This window comes from Juglans microcarpa x Juglans regia, chromosome 6D (assembly GCF_004785595.1).
Source record: "Juglans microcarpa x Juglans regia isolate MS1-56 chromosome 6D, Jm3101_v1.0, whole genome shotgun sequence".
In the NCBI taxonomy this organism is placed as follows: Eukaryota; Viridiplantae; Streptophyta; class Magnoliopsida; order Fagales; family Juglandaceae; genus Juglans; species Juglans microcarpa x Juglans regia.
In genome coordinates, this window is record NC_054604.1 from 19,795,364 (window position 1) to 19,814,474 (window position 19,111).

The window sequence follows — 19,111 nt, forward strand, 5'->3', positions numbered from 1 at the left end:
TGTTTGTTTTCGCAATGTGTGTGTTGGCTCTGATACGAGTGTTGGGTGGTCTTGGGCCTCTCTAAACCACAAAAGCTAGCTCAAGGGGTGAGACTTCCCTTACACTTATAACTGACCACCAACCCCTTCCACAACTGATGTAGGACAACCCAATCTCCCCCTTACACAACGGGCCCTAGGTCGGAGCAGAGACAACTCGTTTCTTCTACGAACTATTGGGCCAGAGGCTGTTGGTAAACCTGGGCTCTAATACCAATGTTGGGTGGTCTTGGGCCTCTCTCAACCTCAAAAGCTAGCTCAAGAGTTGAGATTTTCCCTCACACTTATAAACTAACCTCCAGCCCCTTCCACAACCGATGTGGGACAACCCCAATATCTCTCTCCTATCTCACGTTGTCTCTTCTCTCACTGCATTCATGCACCATGCCTCACTGCCTCTCTCCTCTCTCATGCCACTCAGCCTCTCCCTCTACCAACATCCGTTTGGACAGGTCACCAAGGTCTCTCACTCATCTTCTCTCCGCTCACCTCTGTCTCTGATTTCATCTATCTTGCTATCATCTCTCCGAACTCTCTTAGTCTATTCTTGTCCCTTTCCACCCATGTCTCACCAACGATCACATATCCCTACATCTCACCCAAAATCAATTTCCCATTGCCGCTACAACCAATTTCACACAACCGGTAAAATATGATTTTCCTATTATTTGATATTTAACTTGTTTATCTGTGTATGTACATGTATTTTAAACTTTTTTGAGCACATTTTTTGAATAGTGTACAATAGTCCAAGAGCTATTTCCCACTGTGAGTGTGCTACATGCTCGGCTTAGTTTTTTTCTTTTTGTTTTGAATGAAAAAATTTATTATTGTTAATTTGTTATGTTCTAATTGTGTTGTGAAATTGTTTTGATGTAAAATATGGAAAGATGAGTAAACTAAAATCTAAATTAGAGTCTTAGACTTGTGATATTGCCATATTGCAAACTAGTTGTTGTGTAATTGTGTTATGTAGTATTCTATTTGGTTTTCTTCTTTGTGCTTTTAGTTTTTTGTGTTTTGTAATTATTTATTGTCACAACCTCTCCCCGGGAAGAGCAGGATCGCGACGTACATACCTGTTCTTTTCTTTCATTTTCATTTTCTTTTCTTTTTCTAGTAAGATGTGATCAGCATGAACATGACACACATGTACTCTAAATTTCTAATTTAATAAAGGAAACCCTGATAGACATTCTATTCGAACATTCATCCATAAAATACTCTTAGAGTCCATCGTACGTTATAAAAACAAAACTGTTATAGTCAAGAAGAGACTCCGTCCCAACATAACAGCAGCACCCATAAACATAACTCATCATCCATGTAAAGTCAAACCAACAGGGAAGACACTAAGCGTCCGTCTCTCTTTCTGCAATAACGCCTTGCTCTCCAGCCTTTTCATCATTACCTGGACATTTAAAACATTTGAAACAAAAGTGAGTCAAATACTCAGTAAGTAGTACACTATGCAGTGAATATACTAGGCATCTATTTTTTTCTTTTGAAAACATTCATACATAAACCTTTTGCTAATTCTTGACAATGCTTTCATGCATAACAGTTTAAGGGATAAGCCATACTTTCATGCATAAACATTTAAGAAATAACTATGCTTTTATGTCTAAACATTTTAAGAAATAACCATGCTTTCATGTTTCACTTTCTTTGGTCAGTACACACTATTACGCCCCTTGTGTTGGGGTTAGAGGCCTTCCTTTGGACCTGGATTCCGCCTGTGGCCACAGGTTGGGAATCCCTTTCAGTCAAGGGGCAGCACTTGGTGCACTACCAATACTACTTACCCGGCATTGCAATCTGTCCATTCCTTTGGTACCCTTTTCATTCATATGGCCGTTACGTATTTTCATACAATAAGACATTCATTCATTCAGTCCTCTCTTTCATTCATTTCAGTCCTTTCAGTCCTTTTCAATCAACAGTTCATTCATGGAAAACGTCATTTAAAAGCATGAACTTAAACATCATCTTTTCATTTAACAGTGCATTCATAAAAACATCATTTTAAAAGCATGAGCTTAAACAACATTTTTCATGGCATCCATAAAGTGTCAGTTCATAAGGACAATTTAACATCAGTTCATAGGGACATCTTAAAACGTTTTATTCACATCATTTAAAGCATCAATTCATAGGAACATTTTGAAACACTTTCTTTGCGTCATTGAAAGCATCGCTTAAAGCATAAGGCATGAGACGTTCCTTTCCTTTCCTTTGCAATCAAAATATTTTCATCATCTTTCTTACTCTGATGCACGTGCATTTTTATGAAAAAGATACATTTTCATACTATACTACATATAGGAATAATCAATAAGTTTATTGAGAGAGCATGTATGGAAATCTCATGACTTAGAACCTACGTGCATGCATTACCTTATACACATACACACAATTATAATCGATAGGATACTTAACAGGGGCTATCATGACTTAGAACCTACATGCAAGCATTACCTTATATACATTTACTCTTTCTTTAGAAGAACATTTGAAAAGAGAGAGACATTCTTTCATGAAGAGAACTAGGTGTAAGAAGCATGGTCATAGCTACTTACCTCTATAGTCCTCGATACTTCCAACGTCAATATAGGTCCTATTCCAATAAATAGTATAAGCATGTTAATACTTATACAATATTCTTTAGCTCTCCCTTTAAAAGATACAACCACGATACTACAATCTAACGTCTCTTCTATGCTTAACATTAACCCAAATGACTACTCCTCACATCAACTTTCAAGAGAAATAACTTAAATATTAAGACATGCTAGCTGTCCATGGAAAGGCTATTTTAAGGGCTTACATAAAAAGTAGTTAAGAATTCATAGGCTTCAAGCAAGGTCTCTTTGGTTCAAGCTCACTTTGACTTGTGGACATTAGGAGATAAAGTCTAAAAATTCTCAACAATTAGCTTTAAAATAGATTTAGGCATCTCAAGTAGGCTAAACAATCTTAGGAAACATGCCCTTTAAATCAACTTGTAGTCCCTCATTATAAAAATGTTAGGTTATTAATATTTTGGACTCTTGGGTTAGGTAGAATCTAACCAAACGAGAAACAACGTAAATTGGCTATTTTTACATCAAGACATGGCATGATATAGACTTAGAAATACTTGGACAGTTTTGCATATCATAATACATCATGCACAATTAATCCCTTATATCTAAACTAACTAAGCTATAACCTATTCACATAAGCAATATATTAATTAGTTTAGATAAAATCTCTCACAAAAATTAAAGTAGCATAAGGTATAGCAATGTTACTCATTAAGCAAACTTTTAAACTTTTAAACACTCAAACTTATGCTTTATCCACTTAATACCTTTGGAAAGCAAGATATAAAATTACAAAACCAAAGCAAAACCTCTAAACCAAACCTCTAGTATCCTAAAAATAGATTACCAACCAAACCTCAACACAAGGCACATGATACCAGCATATATAATTTAAAATCACTTTAATCATCACCTATGATTAAACCAAGTTTAATAACAACATAGCATTTTCAAAATATTGGAAAATACATAGCAAAACAACTATAATACCATTCGGTTTGGGCCAAAAATAGGGCATACATATTTATTTGCAATATAGGAATTTAACTACACCAAAACACAAGCTAAAACAACTTAGTTGGCTTTCAAAATCTCATTAAAAACAAATAAGTCAAATTAGGATTTTTAGCTTAAGCTCTTAGCCCTTTTTAAAACACAAGTGGAAGACCAAATGGAGGTAAGCCGTGTGGATGAAGAGCAACACAATATCACTGTTTTAAACCCCAATACCAAAACATCATAGGTAAGAAAAATGGTGAAACTTGAAACCCACATGTAAATCACACTAGGGAATAAACCAAAAGTCTATTACCGTCAAGATTTCACCCTTTGGAATGTGAAATCAAGCTTTGGTTCAAAGTTTTGAGTCAAAACCGAAAATGGGTATGGAGGGAGTATACTCGTATGGTTTGGAGAGGATGAGAATTTATTTATTTTTTCCTTCTTCCCTTGCTATGGAGTCACAAGCTTGAAGGAGATGAGAGGAACTTGCTTTCTTGAAGATGAAAAGGAAAGAGGAAGGAAAGGAATGAAGGTGGCGTTGGCTTTAGCTTACTTGGAAAGGAAGTGAAATTTTCTCTTTTCCTTGGGTCTTGACCGACGGGTATGGGGGATAGAAATGCCTTAGGATTGTTTTTGTTTTTGTTTTCTCTTTTTAGTTGCTTCTACCGTACGTTTGGAGGAGGGAAATGGTTTTTTGGTCTTTGTTTCCTCCTCCCAACACAAGGAACCAAATGGATGGTAGAGATCTATCCACCTCAAGGATACTTTTCACCTTCCAATCTAATGGTAGAGAATAATTGGGCCATTTCATAAATGAATAAAATTAGAGGACTTAAGAGGAAATATTTTAAAGTCCTAAAAATAATACCCTTGATTTATTTTAATAAATCATATTTTAAAATAAAGCATACTCATCTTAAAATAAAATAACTAAAAGTAATAAAAATCTTCATCTCAAAATAGTTAACTTAAAGAATTAATAAAATGATGCAAGGACCTACGTAGTAGGACTCGGGTATTACAACTCTACCCCCTTAAAAACAATCTCGTCCTCAAGATTGAACATACTACAAAGAAAAAGGGTGAGATACTTTTCCCTCATACCGTCCTCATGCTCCCATGTCGCCTCTTGTTCGGTGCGGTGGCTTCACAACACTTTGACCCTCAGCATTGTTTTGCTGCTGAGCACTTGTACCTTCCGATCCAAGATCCTGACCGATGCTTCTTCATAGCAGAAATCCTCATGTATTTGAAGGACGCATACTCAATCACGTGGGAGGGATCATGCACATACTTTTGAAGCATTGAGATGTGAAATACATTGTGCATGACTGAGAATTGTGAAGGGAGTGCAAGTCTGTAAGTCACTGCTCCTACTCTTTCTAGGATCTCAAACGGGCTAGTAAATCTGGGAGTTAGATTGCCTATCTTTGTAAACCTCATCTCCCCTTTCATGGGAGCTACCCTTAGAAATACTAATCCCCAGATTCTTTTGCACATTCCTTCAAAATGCTGACGTGAACTGTAAATCCTGATCCGACACAATCTTGGATGGAATCCCACATAGTCTGACTAGGATCGGCACTAGTTGTAGTGTTCTTGAACGCCTTAGATGCTCAGCCTTAACTATCGAGCACGTCAGACAATGAGCTACAAAATTACATACATCCCTCTTCATTCTGCTCCACCAATAGTGTTGTCTCAGGTCTCGATACATCTTGGTGCTACTCGGATGCACTGTGTATAAGGACCTGTGCGTCTCCCTCAGTAGTAGATCCCGTAATTCTTTCTCTGCTGGTACACAAAGTCTCCCCTTGTATCGCAGGGATCCATCTTCAGAAATAATCTGGTCCAATACTGTTGGACTAAGAACCAGGGTACTTAACCTCGTCTGTACATCCCTTACCATCTCCACTCCTAGCTTCTCCATGTCTAAATTATCTGAAAATATATATGGAGACAAGGGGTGAGTTATCAACAACTCAGTAAGCAGAGAACATATACCAGTGTGTAAACATGAGCATTCACAGGAATCAAAATGCAGAGCAAAACATTTTCATTTTCAGAGTACGGAAGCAAAACATGTTATCAAAATATCAGAGCGAAGATTTAGAAATAATTTCATTCAAAAATATCCTTTGCATAGCATAAATGATCATCATCATCATCAGAACATCATCTCAGAACAGAAGCCATGTATAACCCTCGTGGTAGGGTTGTGCAATCTGCGAATAACCAAGCAGAACATAAATCACTCTGTCACCAAGGTGTGCACTCAAAACAGAGACTACTACTATAACTCGTGGCAGGGCCGTATCCACTATTATAACCCGTGGTTGGGCCGTATCCACTATTATTACCCGTGGTTGGGCCGTATCCACTATTGTAACCGGTGCTTGGGCCGTATCCACTATTATTACTCGTGATTGGGCCGTATCCACTATTATAACCGGTGGCAGGGCCACATTGAACAGAACGAAAACATAATCAAATTTAGAATCAAAGAGTCATTCCTAAAATTTTCAGAAATCACATCTTATCCAAACAGAGTACTGAACAAAATCATATTATCTTCATAATCAAAACAGATCCAAAGCATATTTACAATATTTGTGCTCAAATTTTTAATTCGCTCTTTTTGCATAAATCAGGAATAAAATATTAAAAATAAGCTCATGTCTACACCAGTCATGATGGAAAAATATTTCTTCTTAAACAGAATCTCATGAAAATTGCAGAACAAATAACTGAGGTAGTTCAAATTTCTTTTTATAACCAAATATGTATATTTTTCAAAAAGTCAACCTGAGCTCATTTTATTTTAATGCAAAGTCTAGCATAGGAACCCCGCTTATATAGACTTCTTAGTTTTTTCGAAATTTTTCTCAAAATGTCGAACAATAATTAATCGCCACTACAAAATAATCACTTAATTCTCGAAAATTTTCAATTAATCACACATTTTGATATTTAATCCTAAGCTTCTAAAATAACCTATTTTAATCCTTGAATACCTAAAATCCTTATAACCTTAAAATACCATCATTTTCTAAGACCATCAATATCCACTTAATCGAATTTATACTGAAGAAGAAAATTTATCGAATAAGTATTATGATAATTATATAACTCAATAAAAATTAATATTCAAAATATCTAAAATACCAACAATATTTTATAAATAAAAAGAATACATTGGTTACTAAAATTTCCATAAAATAAGTCATAAAAAACTCATCTCTAAAAAAATAGGTTTACTTCCTTTAGTTACAATATTATAAAAATATTATTTACGCAAAAATAATATTTTATGAGTCTTACGACAAAACCCATTTAAAGATAAACCCCAAAAAGACCACTCATCCGAAAACATACATTTGAAACATACACCGGTAATAGTACTCAAATATTAGGTTAACAATTTGCATATATATATATATATATATACACATATAAAAAAAAAACAAAACAATTTACATATATATATATATATACACACCCTTAAGAGAAAACTAGCAGTGAACGAGAACAAAAACACAAAAATAACCGAGGTAGTGACGGCAGGGACCTACACCAGGAGAAGTTAGGGCCGCGTGTGACGGCTGGGTTGGAATAACGTGGTGGCGCGACTGTCGAGCTGGGGAGGGAGTGCGGCGGCGAAGCTGCCTACGCTGAGCGGCGAGAGCGAGAGAGGCAGGGAGAGAAATGATGGCATGCGGTGGCGACGGGGTTGCGTACAGTGGCTTCCGTCGTGTAACATGACTGAAAACCGAGGGGCACGGGAAGAGTGAGAGGCCGGCGGAGGGAAACTCAGTGGAGGACTTGAGCAAGAACTTGCTCTATTTTTGGATGGATAAAACAGAGTATGGGGCTTGCGAGGTTGGTTGGAAGGTGGCGTTCGGTGGAGCTTGGGCTTTGGTGTTGCTTGTATACGGTGGAGAGAGGGGCTACGGTGCAATTGGGTGGTCTGGTTCAGCAGCGTCACGGAACGTGACAATGGGTTCCTTTTCGGGCTGTGGTTGGGGGCTGCATGGCTTTTCCATGGTAGTCACGTGGTTGCCACTAGGATAAGGGGAACAAGCACGCGATGCTTGAGAGGTGGTGGCCGGTATCCGTGAAGCGCTGCTGGTCTTGGTTGCCACAGAGCAGCGGCGTGGAAAAGGAGGCTTGAGTGGAGGTTTGCGGCAACGCTATTGCTTGGTTGATACAGTTTATATATAGTGATGGGAAAAAAAAACCCTAGGCAAATGTTGAGATGAAGAAACGTGCATGCCAAAGACGTAGAGGAAAACTCTAGGGGTGAAAATAGATGGTGAAGTTAACGTCTAAAAGAAAAAAATGATTGAAACAAAACCAAAAAACATAAACCCTAGGCTTGATTGGGTCCGGATGTTACACAACATCTTTTGTAAACTTTGCCAGAAACGCAAAGTGAACCGCGTGTCCTTGTCAGATAATAAAGACTTAGGCACTCCATGAAGCCTAACTATCTCCTTAACATAAACTCGACAAAGCTTGTCCAACAAGTATGTACTAGCAATAGGTATAAAAGGTGTAGTTTTGGTCAATCGGTCGACTATGACACAAATCGAATTCTTTCCTTACGATGTCCTTGACAAACCTATCACAAAACCCATAGACACATCTTCCCACTTCAATTCTGGGATTGGTAACGGTTGCAACTCACCATTCCACCAAAATTTTTCCTTCAAATCTCGGTACATCTTGGTTCTACTAGGATGAGCAGTATATGGTGTGCAATGGGCTTCCTTTAGAATCCTTTCCTTTAACTCAAGAACATTAGGAACCACTTTCCTCTCCTTGTAATACAAAATCCCATCTTTACCAATCGAGAAGTATTATGGCCCTTTGGATTTCAGAATTTTCTGCTGAAATTTCTCTGGTTTATCATCCTTAATCTGTCCTTCAATAATTTCCCCGTCAGTTAATGGTACAATCTACTGCACCATCATTAACCTGATATCTCTTGGCAACATTCCTATCAGCAATTCTTGCATTCGTGTAAAAAACGATTGCACCTCAGCCTAAGTCTTACGACTAAGGGCATCTGCTACCACATTAGCTTTTCCAGGGTGATACTTAATCTCACATTGGTAATCGTTGATCATCTCAACCCATCTTCACAGCCTCATGTTTAGGTTCTTCTGACAAAACAGATACTTGAGACTTTTATGATCGATGTACACCTCACACTTTTCTCCATAAAGATAATGTCTCCAAATTTTCAGCGCAAAGACTACTGCAGCAAGTTTCAAATCATGAGTAAGGTAATTTCACTCGTTATCCTTAAGTTGTCACGAGGCATAAGTGATGAGTTGCTCTTCTTGCATTCATACGCACTCTAAACCCATCTTAGAGGCCTCACTATAAACCACATATGACTTATGAGGCTTAGGTAAAACCAGCACAGGTGCCGTGGTTAACCTCCTTTTGAGTTCCTAGAAGCACCTTTCACATTCCTCACTCCAAGCGTACTTGGCATTCTTCTTTGTCAATGTCGTTAAGGGACCAGACAGTTTAGAAAATCCTTCGACGAATCTTCGGTAATATCCTGCCAAATCCAAAAAACTATGTATCTCGTGGGGATTGGTCGGTTTCGGCCATTCCATTACTGCTTCTATCTTAGCAAGGTCTACAGCCACACCTTCACTGGAAATGACATGTCCCAAAAATTTCACCTCTCTGAGCTAGAACTCATACTTGTTGAGCTTAGCATACAACTGATGTTCTTGTAAAGTCCTCAACACTATCCTTAAGTGCTCCCTGTGTTCTTCATCACTTCGGGAGTAATTCAAAATGTCATCAGTGAACACCACTACAAAGCTGTCCAAATACTGCCTAAATATTCGGTTCATCAAATTCATGAATGTTGCTCGGGCATTCGGCAATCTGAAAGGCATTACTAAAAATTCAAAGTGGCAATAACGAGTCTGAAAAGTCGTTTTAGGTACATCTTGATCCTTAATCTTCAATTGATAATATCCTGATCATAGGTCTATCTTAGAAAATACCGACGCTCCTTGCAATTGATCCAACAAGTTGTTGATCTGAGGTAAAAGGTACTTATTCTTAATGGTTACTTTATTCACATCCTTATAGTTCCATCCTTCTTTTTCACAAATAGGACTGGTGCACCCCATGGGGACAAACTTGGGCGAATAAATCCCTTTTCGAGGAGTTCCTCGATCTAAACCTTCAGCTCCTTCAAGTCAGCCAAGCCCATTCAATAAGGTGCCTTGTATACTAGGGCCGCAACTGGCTCTAACTCAATTACAAACTCTGTTTTTCGGTTTGGGGGTAATCCAGGCAGATCATCGGCAAAAACTTCAGGAAACTCTTCTATCATAGGATTCCCTTCGACTCCTTTAGGTTTCTCTGTTTCACTAATCATAACCACTAGATATGCATTAGCTCCTTCCTTCAAGGCTTTCTTCACTCGTCCTACCGTTAAGGTTGATGGAATCGACTTCACTACATCCCCCATGTAACAAATTTTTACCTTCAAGGGTAATTCAAAGACCACCTTCCTTCTTTGGCAATCTATCTTGACACAGTGCTCAAACAACCAATCCATTAGTAAGACCAAGTCAAATTCCATTAAATGGAAAAGGATCAAATCCACGGTTAGGGTCAGTCCTATGGCTTCCAACGGAAAATTCCTAACTATTCGAGTGCATCCAACTACCTTTCCTCTGGAATATCTACTAAAACTTTATGGGACAAGGATTTCGTACTCAACTTACATCTTCTCATGCAATTATATGACACAAAGGAATATGATGCTCCGTAGCTTCCTCAGCTTCCAAATCCACTTCTCCTCGAGTGATTGCATAGTCTTTAGCCCTTACAAGGGTCCTTCCTTTGCTTCCTGGAGTCGATGTTCCTCTTGTCATATTATTTGACAATCTCGATTCATATGGCCAGTTTGGCCACATCTAAAACATGCTCCAGTGGCAAAACGACATTCCCATTGTGTCTCCGTTCTTAACTACAACATGGTGGTGGCTTAACAGGCACCACATTACCAACTACCTTCGCCTTCCCTTTATCTGAAGTATAGGGGACCTTTTTCTTCCCCATGTTCTTTCCTAGAGAGTAGGATATCCCTCTCTTACGATCATTCTGAACTTGAGAAATCAAATTCCGTTGCTCCGCCTCTGCTATCGAAGCAACGTTCACTAGCTCTTGGAAATTCTCAATCTACAAGCAAGCAACTTGGTTCCGTAACCTTTGGTTTTAATCTGTCTTGAAATTTCCTAGCTTGCATTTTCTCTGTACTAATCAATTGAGGGGAAAACCTTCCTAACACTATAAATCGAGCTACATATTGATCAACTGTCAGACTACCTTGAGTCAAATTCATAAACTCTAATGCCTTCTGCTACTTAGCTATTTCTGGAAAGAAATGGCTATCGAATTCCTTCTTAAAACGCTCCCAAGTGAGAGTGGTGATATCTCCCAATTCTCCATGTGTCAAGAGTTGCCTTTTCGTATCCCACCATATGCCAGCCTCTCCCTGGAGAGAGTGTCCGCCATACTAGACCTTCTAATTCTCCATGCATCCACTGATATCAAACGTCCTATCCAAGTCGATAAGCCACTTATTGGCTCTTAAAACTCCTTCTGTACCCATAAAGTTCGGATATCGATATACCAGAAATCTCTCGAACAGGCATCCACGATTCTCACCTCTAGGCGGCTCTTGCCTCATATTCTGCCTTTACGCCATTTGGAATCTTACTACCTTAGTCATTTGCCATATGGCTTCCACAATTGCCAAGCCTCCTTCCAATGGAGGGTTCCTAGCCTCCTGATCTCGTGACCTCAGAGAAACATCCTTGCGTTGTCTACGCACATTAGGTCCTTTCCTCCTGAAATGTACAAAACCAATGCTTATCAACTTCTCCTAAAAGTAGAGATTTACTTCTTCACTTCACCATTTGAGTTCAACTGCATACTTATCATCGAGCGTGCCTCTTTAAGGATTCAGACCTATAGCTATAAAGTTCAAGCCTATAACTATTAGATTTCAATCTCCTAGCATCAGGTACCATGTGTTCCTAGGACAACTTGTGGTAAACACAGAGACGAAATCGCTCTGATACTACTACTTCTGCGACGCCCCCAGCCCCCGCTTGGGATTGAATAGTGACTGAAGCATTGGGACATGTAACACAAGGCTCCATACCCCTCGTACATGACAGTTAAGATGCAACACACCTATTGATATCTAATAGTATGCAGTATATCACAGCAAAAATTCTACTTAGGTCAAATAAACAAGACATATGTCATGGTACCAAAGCACATAAATCCCAAAGCAGAAATTTTCATAACAGTCATAAAAAGATTATTGTTCCCAAAGAGACTCCCAAAATGTGGGACCATTACATCAAGTGTTATCAAACTAAAACATTCATCATAAGGGTCCCTAAACATAAGTCGTTTAGTGAGGTTGATCCTACTTGGCCTTGTCCAGATTCAAAATCATCCTCATTTGCTCAAAATGCTATAGCACCTCAGTGATAAATTGGCTGGCAAATTTCAACAACTTTCATGAACTTAGAATCTTCTAATGTGCATAATAAAACTTTATCAATGACTCTCCATGTATGGCCAAAACATATGAGTGAGCACACTTAGGAAAAACAAGCATTTCTTTGAGTTAATCCTTTTAAAAGATTAGGTAGAGCGACAATCTTCATGAACATGTTAAGAATCATGCAAAAATCTGAAACCCTTACTATGGCATTCCATTTCATATTCCAATGGGCCCCAAAACCCTAATTCCACTACAAGGTCGAATTCCTCATGGGCTTGGGCCTTCCTCAAGATCTCATATGACTTCTATTCCAACCTAATTTCTCAATGGGTTATTCCTCCTCTCTTTACCTGAGTTAACAATATGTAATAAAATGTATAGAAAGCTTAACAAAAATCTTGGTCATCACATGAATGAACCATTTATACAAAGTCATATGAATATTATCCAAGGCAAGACACCTTATATGATAGTGTTTGTTAGCATAGCCGTGGCATGTGTTTCATATCAACTTGAAATCAAGGCTATTGCTTATGCTAAGTGATCATGCTTACTTCTTAGGTTAAACTCTAAGTGTGCACCAACTTTATGCATGAAATTCATATACTCATAGGTGATTAAATCAAAATCTAATTGATACTAACCTCTTTATGCCATTTAACTCAATGCATTCAAACCAATAGTAACCTCAAGATAGGAATGATGATCAACCCAAGATAGTGCATGTTGTAACTAAATTTTTACTTTATAACCATGGCATACGAAACACTTATGATACTATCATCACAATCTATTTTGAACATGCACCTTCATGCTCAACTCAACATGCTTTACTCTTGAATTATCAAGACACAAGGAATAGATTACTCATAGTCTTGGAGGTTCACCTGCAAACACTCGGCTAAGGCTCTTTCTTCACTTTTTTATTTTAAGCACTTTCTTTCTAACTCACTCAATAGCTTTTGTAAGTGGTGTGAGGTGAAGTGAGGTAGGAAGGGTTGTATTTATAGGCTTTCTAAGGGGTGGATGATCACTCTAAACACACCTTTTACCATGGTTCACCCGATTACTCACTTTAGCTACAACCATGGTGGTTTCGGCTAGGTTAATTTGAAGCTTCATCATCAGTTTCTTGTGTGCAGCTAGGGAATCTTAGTGTCTATGATTTCTAATCTTGTGGGGGTGTGGGATGCAATAAAGTTTTAGAAAATAAGTTCCCATGGCTTGGTTGGATTTGCAATTGGTTACATCCTAGTTTTCTCAAAATATTGGCCTTCCATTGTTAGTTTCTTTCAACTAGGTTGGTTTCTTGAGTCTAATGGATGAAGAATAATCCCTCCACTGAGTAAGAAATAGATTGAAGAGGGTGAGGGACATTTTTCTTGAAGGTGGAAGAGGTGGAAGAGGAAGGGATGAGTTGGTGTTTGCCGAGATGAACCACTTGCATTTATCAATGATCTACTCAATCTTCCTTCAATTCCATGGGGTTAGACTAAAGTGTAGGTGTCGTGAGATGGAAGAACACCATGGTATCTTCATCCATGCTTGGGGATCACAAAGGTAGTGTAGGAATAGTGAATGGTTTGCATCAATTATCTCCCTATGCTTTTAGCTCGTTCTTTTCCTAATTAAAGTCCTCAAAGTGTCTTAGGCTTTATCCTTAAGCTTCTCAAGATAGTAACTCCTTTAACAAGGTCCATTATCCATAGGGCCTCATGGTAGACTTTGGTGGGGTGTTACAAATATACTCCCTTCACTTTCAACACTATGGCAGGCTATTTGGAACGAACTACATGGTCGGACAACCCATTTATTGCGGCCAGTAGATGGATGGCCAGAAAAAGTTTCCATTGGGACAAAACTTAAGGGGCAAGCCAATGACAATCAGAAATGGCCACAAATGATAAATATTTTAGTTCTTTTCTTAAAGAAGGAAAACTTATACTATATATACATATATATAAATGTATGTCATATGTCTCCAATTAGAGATATGTTGATAATATCTTTTGTGCTTGAAGTTATGTTTATAATATTTTTGTATTATATATATCACAATCTATTATGAGAATATATAAACAAATTCTTTATCATTTTAATAATAGAAAACTCTATGCACTACACCACCATTGAATGATCATTTATTAGATGATTCTTTATCATCCAACGGTAATAAATATTCCACATCTTACATAGTGAGATGAAAATACGGTGGTTGTGTGGTGTTTTGCATTACTCTTAAATAATAATCCGCCCTCCCACTACAACAAATACACTATTTTCCCAGGGAGGAACTTCATGGCAAAAGGCCGGTTTTTCATGGGAAATAACTTTTACACACCAAATCAGTCTGTGGGAGTCTCGTGGCGTATACTTTGCGTAAAAAGTCTTATTATCCACGATAACTCTAACTCATGGATCATATCAATGTTTTACCACGGCACGTTCCATGTGAAAAAACTTCTATTTTCGTCGCAAAAGGGAATTCAAGTTCTATGAAGCTCGTGGTAAAAGGAGCAAGTTCGACGAGTGCAATCGGTGGGTAAAACTATTACCCACCATTACCGTTTGTGGGAAGTAAGCATGTGTTAAATGCATTACCCATGAAGTGTGATGGTGGGAAAAACTTACTTGCCATGAAGGAATGTTGTGAGAAATACTTTTACATTAATGATGAAATAATTTTCCCCACCACAACTAACTTGTAGGAAATGTAGAATTTCCATGAGTGAAGTCTGTAGGAAATGCGTTTTACGTCAAACCAATTTAGTCCATAATCCCACAACAACAATAGAAGACTTGCAATACAAAATCTGTTTATTATTGCACATCATGATAATTGGGTACTAAAGAAAATTTATTACAAACACGTAACAAAGGTAATGGGTGTGGAGTCAAATAGTTCATACCTGTTGAGATGGAGGATGTGTAAGAAAAGAGTATAAGTAGGACCGCTATCAAAACAGAAAAGACCAAAGTGTATTTAGCTTAATATAAACTAATTAAAAAGTACATATTAAAACATAAAGAATAAAAAAATGGACTGGAAGGTTGTTTGACTATGAAGAATGTACTATTTGTGCTGTGAAGAACTGAAAGGTTGTAAGAAATCAGTTTCAAAGGCCTAAGTTGTTAATTTTTTATCGGAACCAGCCCAACTAAACTGACCCCCCAACAAGAATATATAAATAACTGCAATAAAATAGATGAATGGCAATAAAAGATAGGTGTTGAACATGTGAGTTTTTATTTCTATTAGGACTCTTTCTCTTTGCTGTGAAGAAAATCTGCACATAAATATACCACTAATATACAAAACTGCATAACAGCTAACTAATGAGGGTTGGCCCGTAACATCCACATAAGGCACTAACCATAATTCTAGCATTTACACAGCAACGTGATACATGTATAATGAATAATGAATAAGAATGATGTTGAAGCATGGATCATGTAGTCTTCTAGCTAAACATTCCACAGATTTCTCAAATATAAAGCTTCAGGTTCTTCTCCTAATTATTACAAAGGAGCTCTATCGTTTCAGAATTGCACAGCATAGAAGATCATATGACAAAGCTAGCTTATGAGACACATGCACGCATAGAAAGTCAGTAATAAGCTATGAGTACAGACATGAGGACTGTCAATACATTTGATGTGAGCCAAATGTATATGTTGGTCTCCCAAACTCATGAATCCAATCAATTCAAAACTATTTTAAGAACCACAAACCGACCACACCTTGAAGGGGTAAAATTTCATAACTCAATAATTTTTAGCACATAACATTCTAAATTTAAAGGCCATGAATCTAAATGTAGGAGTTAAAAGAGTTGCATTTAGAAGGGATAAGAACCTAATTAATGAGACGCAAGTATTTGTCGAAATTATGTATATTCATGGCTAAACAAAGACAATGAAAAACTGTGAAGAGGAAACCGGGCTTATGAACCAGAGATACACACACATAGAAGAGGCAGCAATAGGCGAGAGATTTACTAAGGGGGAGAGGGAGAGATAGAGATTTGAGAAGAGAAATCATCAATAGGCAAATATTTGAAATAGAGATGCACCTTTATTGGAGTTGAAAGTAATCAATTAATGCCCTAGTCGTGAGTAGCGGGAATTGGCACCAATGAGGTTGAACGGGGCGACAACTATCGGTAGTGAGTGGATGTCGAAGGGTAGTGACGCAAGGAAACAACCGTCGGCAGTGAGGTTGCAAGGTGAAGGGGAAATCTCTAGTTGAGGGCTCGACGAGTACAGATTGCGAAGCAATTAGAAGTGCAATCCGTGGAATAAGCTCTTGTATTAGTTTTAGAAATTAGTAATTCCTAAAACCTTTTAACACGAATGAAATCTCGTCACCAAAGGTCATTTTTCGCCACGGGTTTTCACTCGACTCACAAAATCTCGTGCTATATGGCAAAACTTATTGCGACGAAAGGGTTTTGTGCCATAATCCCACTATTTCCCACTAGCGGTAGTCATGGAGGAAAAAATTCTAGGAAAACTGAGTATTTCTTGTAGTGTCCAAAGATAAATTTTTGGATTCGTCATTGTCCAAATTAGTGAAGGCATGGGGACCTAAACAAGATTACGATCATGTATTAACTTGTCTTCTCGATACTTTGTGTACTCGAGGTTATAAAATAGACAAGATATCTCTTAGTAGTTTCAAATGTTTGGTTTGTTCACATTTTTCTACGAAATTTTGGCCCTTCTTCAACGGCGGCCTTGGTAAAAACTCCAGTCCAACAATTATGCCATCTAGTCCAAAAGCTAATCGCTGGAAGCGACACCTGAAGGACCTTGGTATATAATTATAATATTTTATTATACTCTAATTATAGGGATAGATATGAAAATAAATAAAAATAGATGACTTGACACAATTTTGATACTCATTGATCAAATCTTAATAAATAAAAAATAGATCAAATCAAATCATATACTCTAATTTTTTTCTCCATTCGAAACTAAAATATTATATCTTATCAGGAAAAAATAATAAATAATACTCAATTAACCAGATAAGTAAGATATATAAAAAATAATGTAAAAATAGATGATATGGCACAATTTTAATCATCAAACCCAAATAAGCTGTTTTATATCATGGGCATTACAAAATTTCTTTTCGCATATTTCAACTGTATTTATCTCATCTTATTAGTTTAGACTTTTTAAACAAGTTATAATTTAGTATAGTATCAAAGTAGAAAAATCCTAACTTCCCAATTTATTCTATTTCATTAAAAATTTTACATATATATTAGATCATTTATTAAGAAGAAATAAATGTTCATTTTTTGCGGATCTATATAATAGATCTCATACTAAGAGCTTTTTACATAGCACACCGTTTAGTATGAGATCTATTATATTCATAGGGCATAAGTTTAATCATCAAACTGAAATAAGTTTTCTATGGGCATTACAAAATTTCTTTTAGCATATGTTAATTGTATTTACACACCCACTTGCAAGTAGCACAATTCAAATTAGTACTCTTCATCAGGATTTCGAACAAGAACCCGGATTTCAGGACCAGAACCCGGGTTTCGAAATCGGGGTAGAACCCTAATTGAAACCAGTTTTTAAAAATCGAAACACGGGTTCTAGGTTGCACCCGGGTTTTTTTTTTTTTTTTTTTTAAATCAAAGCCTACATGTTATGAATATTTTTTTATGAAAAAAATGTTGATGCAGCATTCAAACTCTATTTATTTAATTTTTTAAATCAAAGTCTACGTGTTCCTTGACCACCAATAAGAAGCCACGTGAAAAAGAGAGTAAAAAAAAACATAAATAAAATGGATGATTCATTGGACATAATATGCATTTTTTTTAATTTCTATCCATTTAGTTGCTAAAAATGAACAAAAAAAAAATCAAAACATTCAAATCGAGAAAAAAAAAAAAAAAAAGGTTTTCCTCGGGTTTTTCCAGCAGGTACTGGCCCGATTTGTTCCGAGCCGGAACCCGGTTATCCAGGTTCCAGACCAGGCCAAGAAAGAACCCGACCGGATGAACATGAGGCCTAACTCAAATGAGTTAGATGAAGTTATAATGATAGTAATTATAAGTCTTAACTTTCATACTGACTATTTATTAGGTAAAACAACAATTTATAAATGATTATAGAAAAACCTTAAATTAGACAAATATTTTTTAGCATTAGCATCAATTATTTTATAATAGCGTTATTTTAAAATTTCGAGGAAAAAATATCATGTAGAAATATTAGTATATAAATTAAATACTAAAGTATTTTATCTAATCTTATTAATTTAAACTCTTGGAACAAGTTGTAATTTAATATAGTATCAGAGTAGAAAAATCCTAACTTCCCAATTTATTGTATTTCATTCAAAACTTTACATATTGGATCATTTATTAAGAAAAAATAAATGTATTTTTTTTAGGAGTTATATATGCTATACAAGATCTTTTTACATAGCATACCGCTTAGTATGAGATCTATTATATTCATAAAAAATGTTAAAATGTTAAGATTTTTTATATAACTTGATGTAATAAACTTTCATATCAATAATAAAAATGAATGAAAATAGATGACATGGCACAATTTTGATAAATCGATCAAATCTGAATAAATGAAAAATAGATAAAATTGTATTATATTCTCTAACATTTTTTTCCCTTTTTGAAATTAAGTTTGCATCCTCAATCTCTAAATTATCGAAACTAAAATAGTATACCTTATAAGGGGAAAGACTAATAAATAATACTCATTTATAAAAATTAAAAAAAAAAAACAAAAAAAACAAAAAAAAAAAAAAACAAGTAAAAACAGATGATATGACACCATCTTAATCATCAAACCAGCATAAGTATTATATGTGCGTTACAAATGTTTTATAGCTCAAAGATATAAAATGCATGCCAACATCAATTGC

The 19,111-nt window shown here is 36.6% G+C and overlaps 1 long non-coding RNA gene across 1 annotated transcript; it reads right to left on the bottom strand.

The window, feature by feature from the left end:
- Positions 1-234: 234 nt before the first annotated feature.
- On the bottom strand, positions 235-14,411 carry LOC121234073. The gene is made up of 3 exons (XR_005934295.1): positions 14,400-14,411; positions 2,259-2,262; positions 235-380 (listed from the first exon to the last, which is right to left on the bottom strand). It is a non-coding gene; the product is annotated as an uncharacterized LOC121234073 (long non-coding RNA).
- Positions 14,412-19,111: the final 4,700 nt, after the last annotated feature.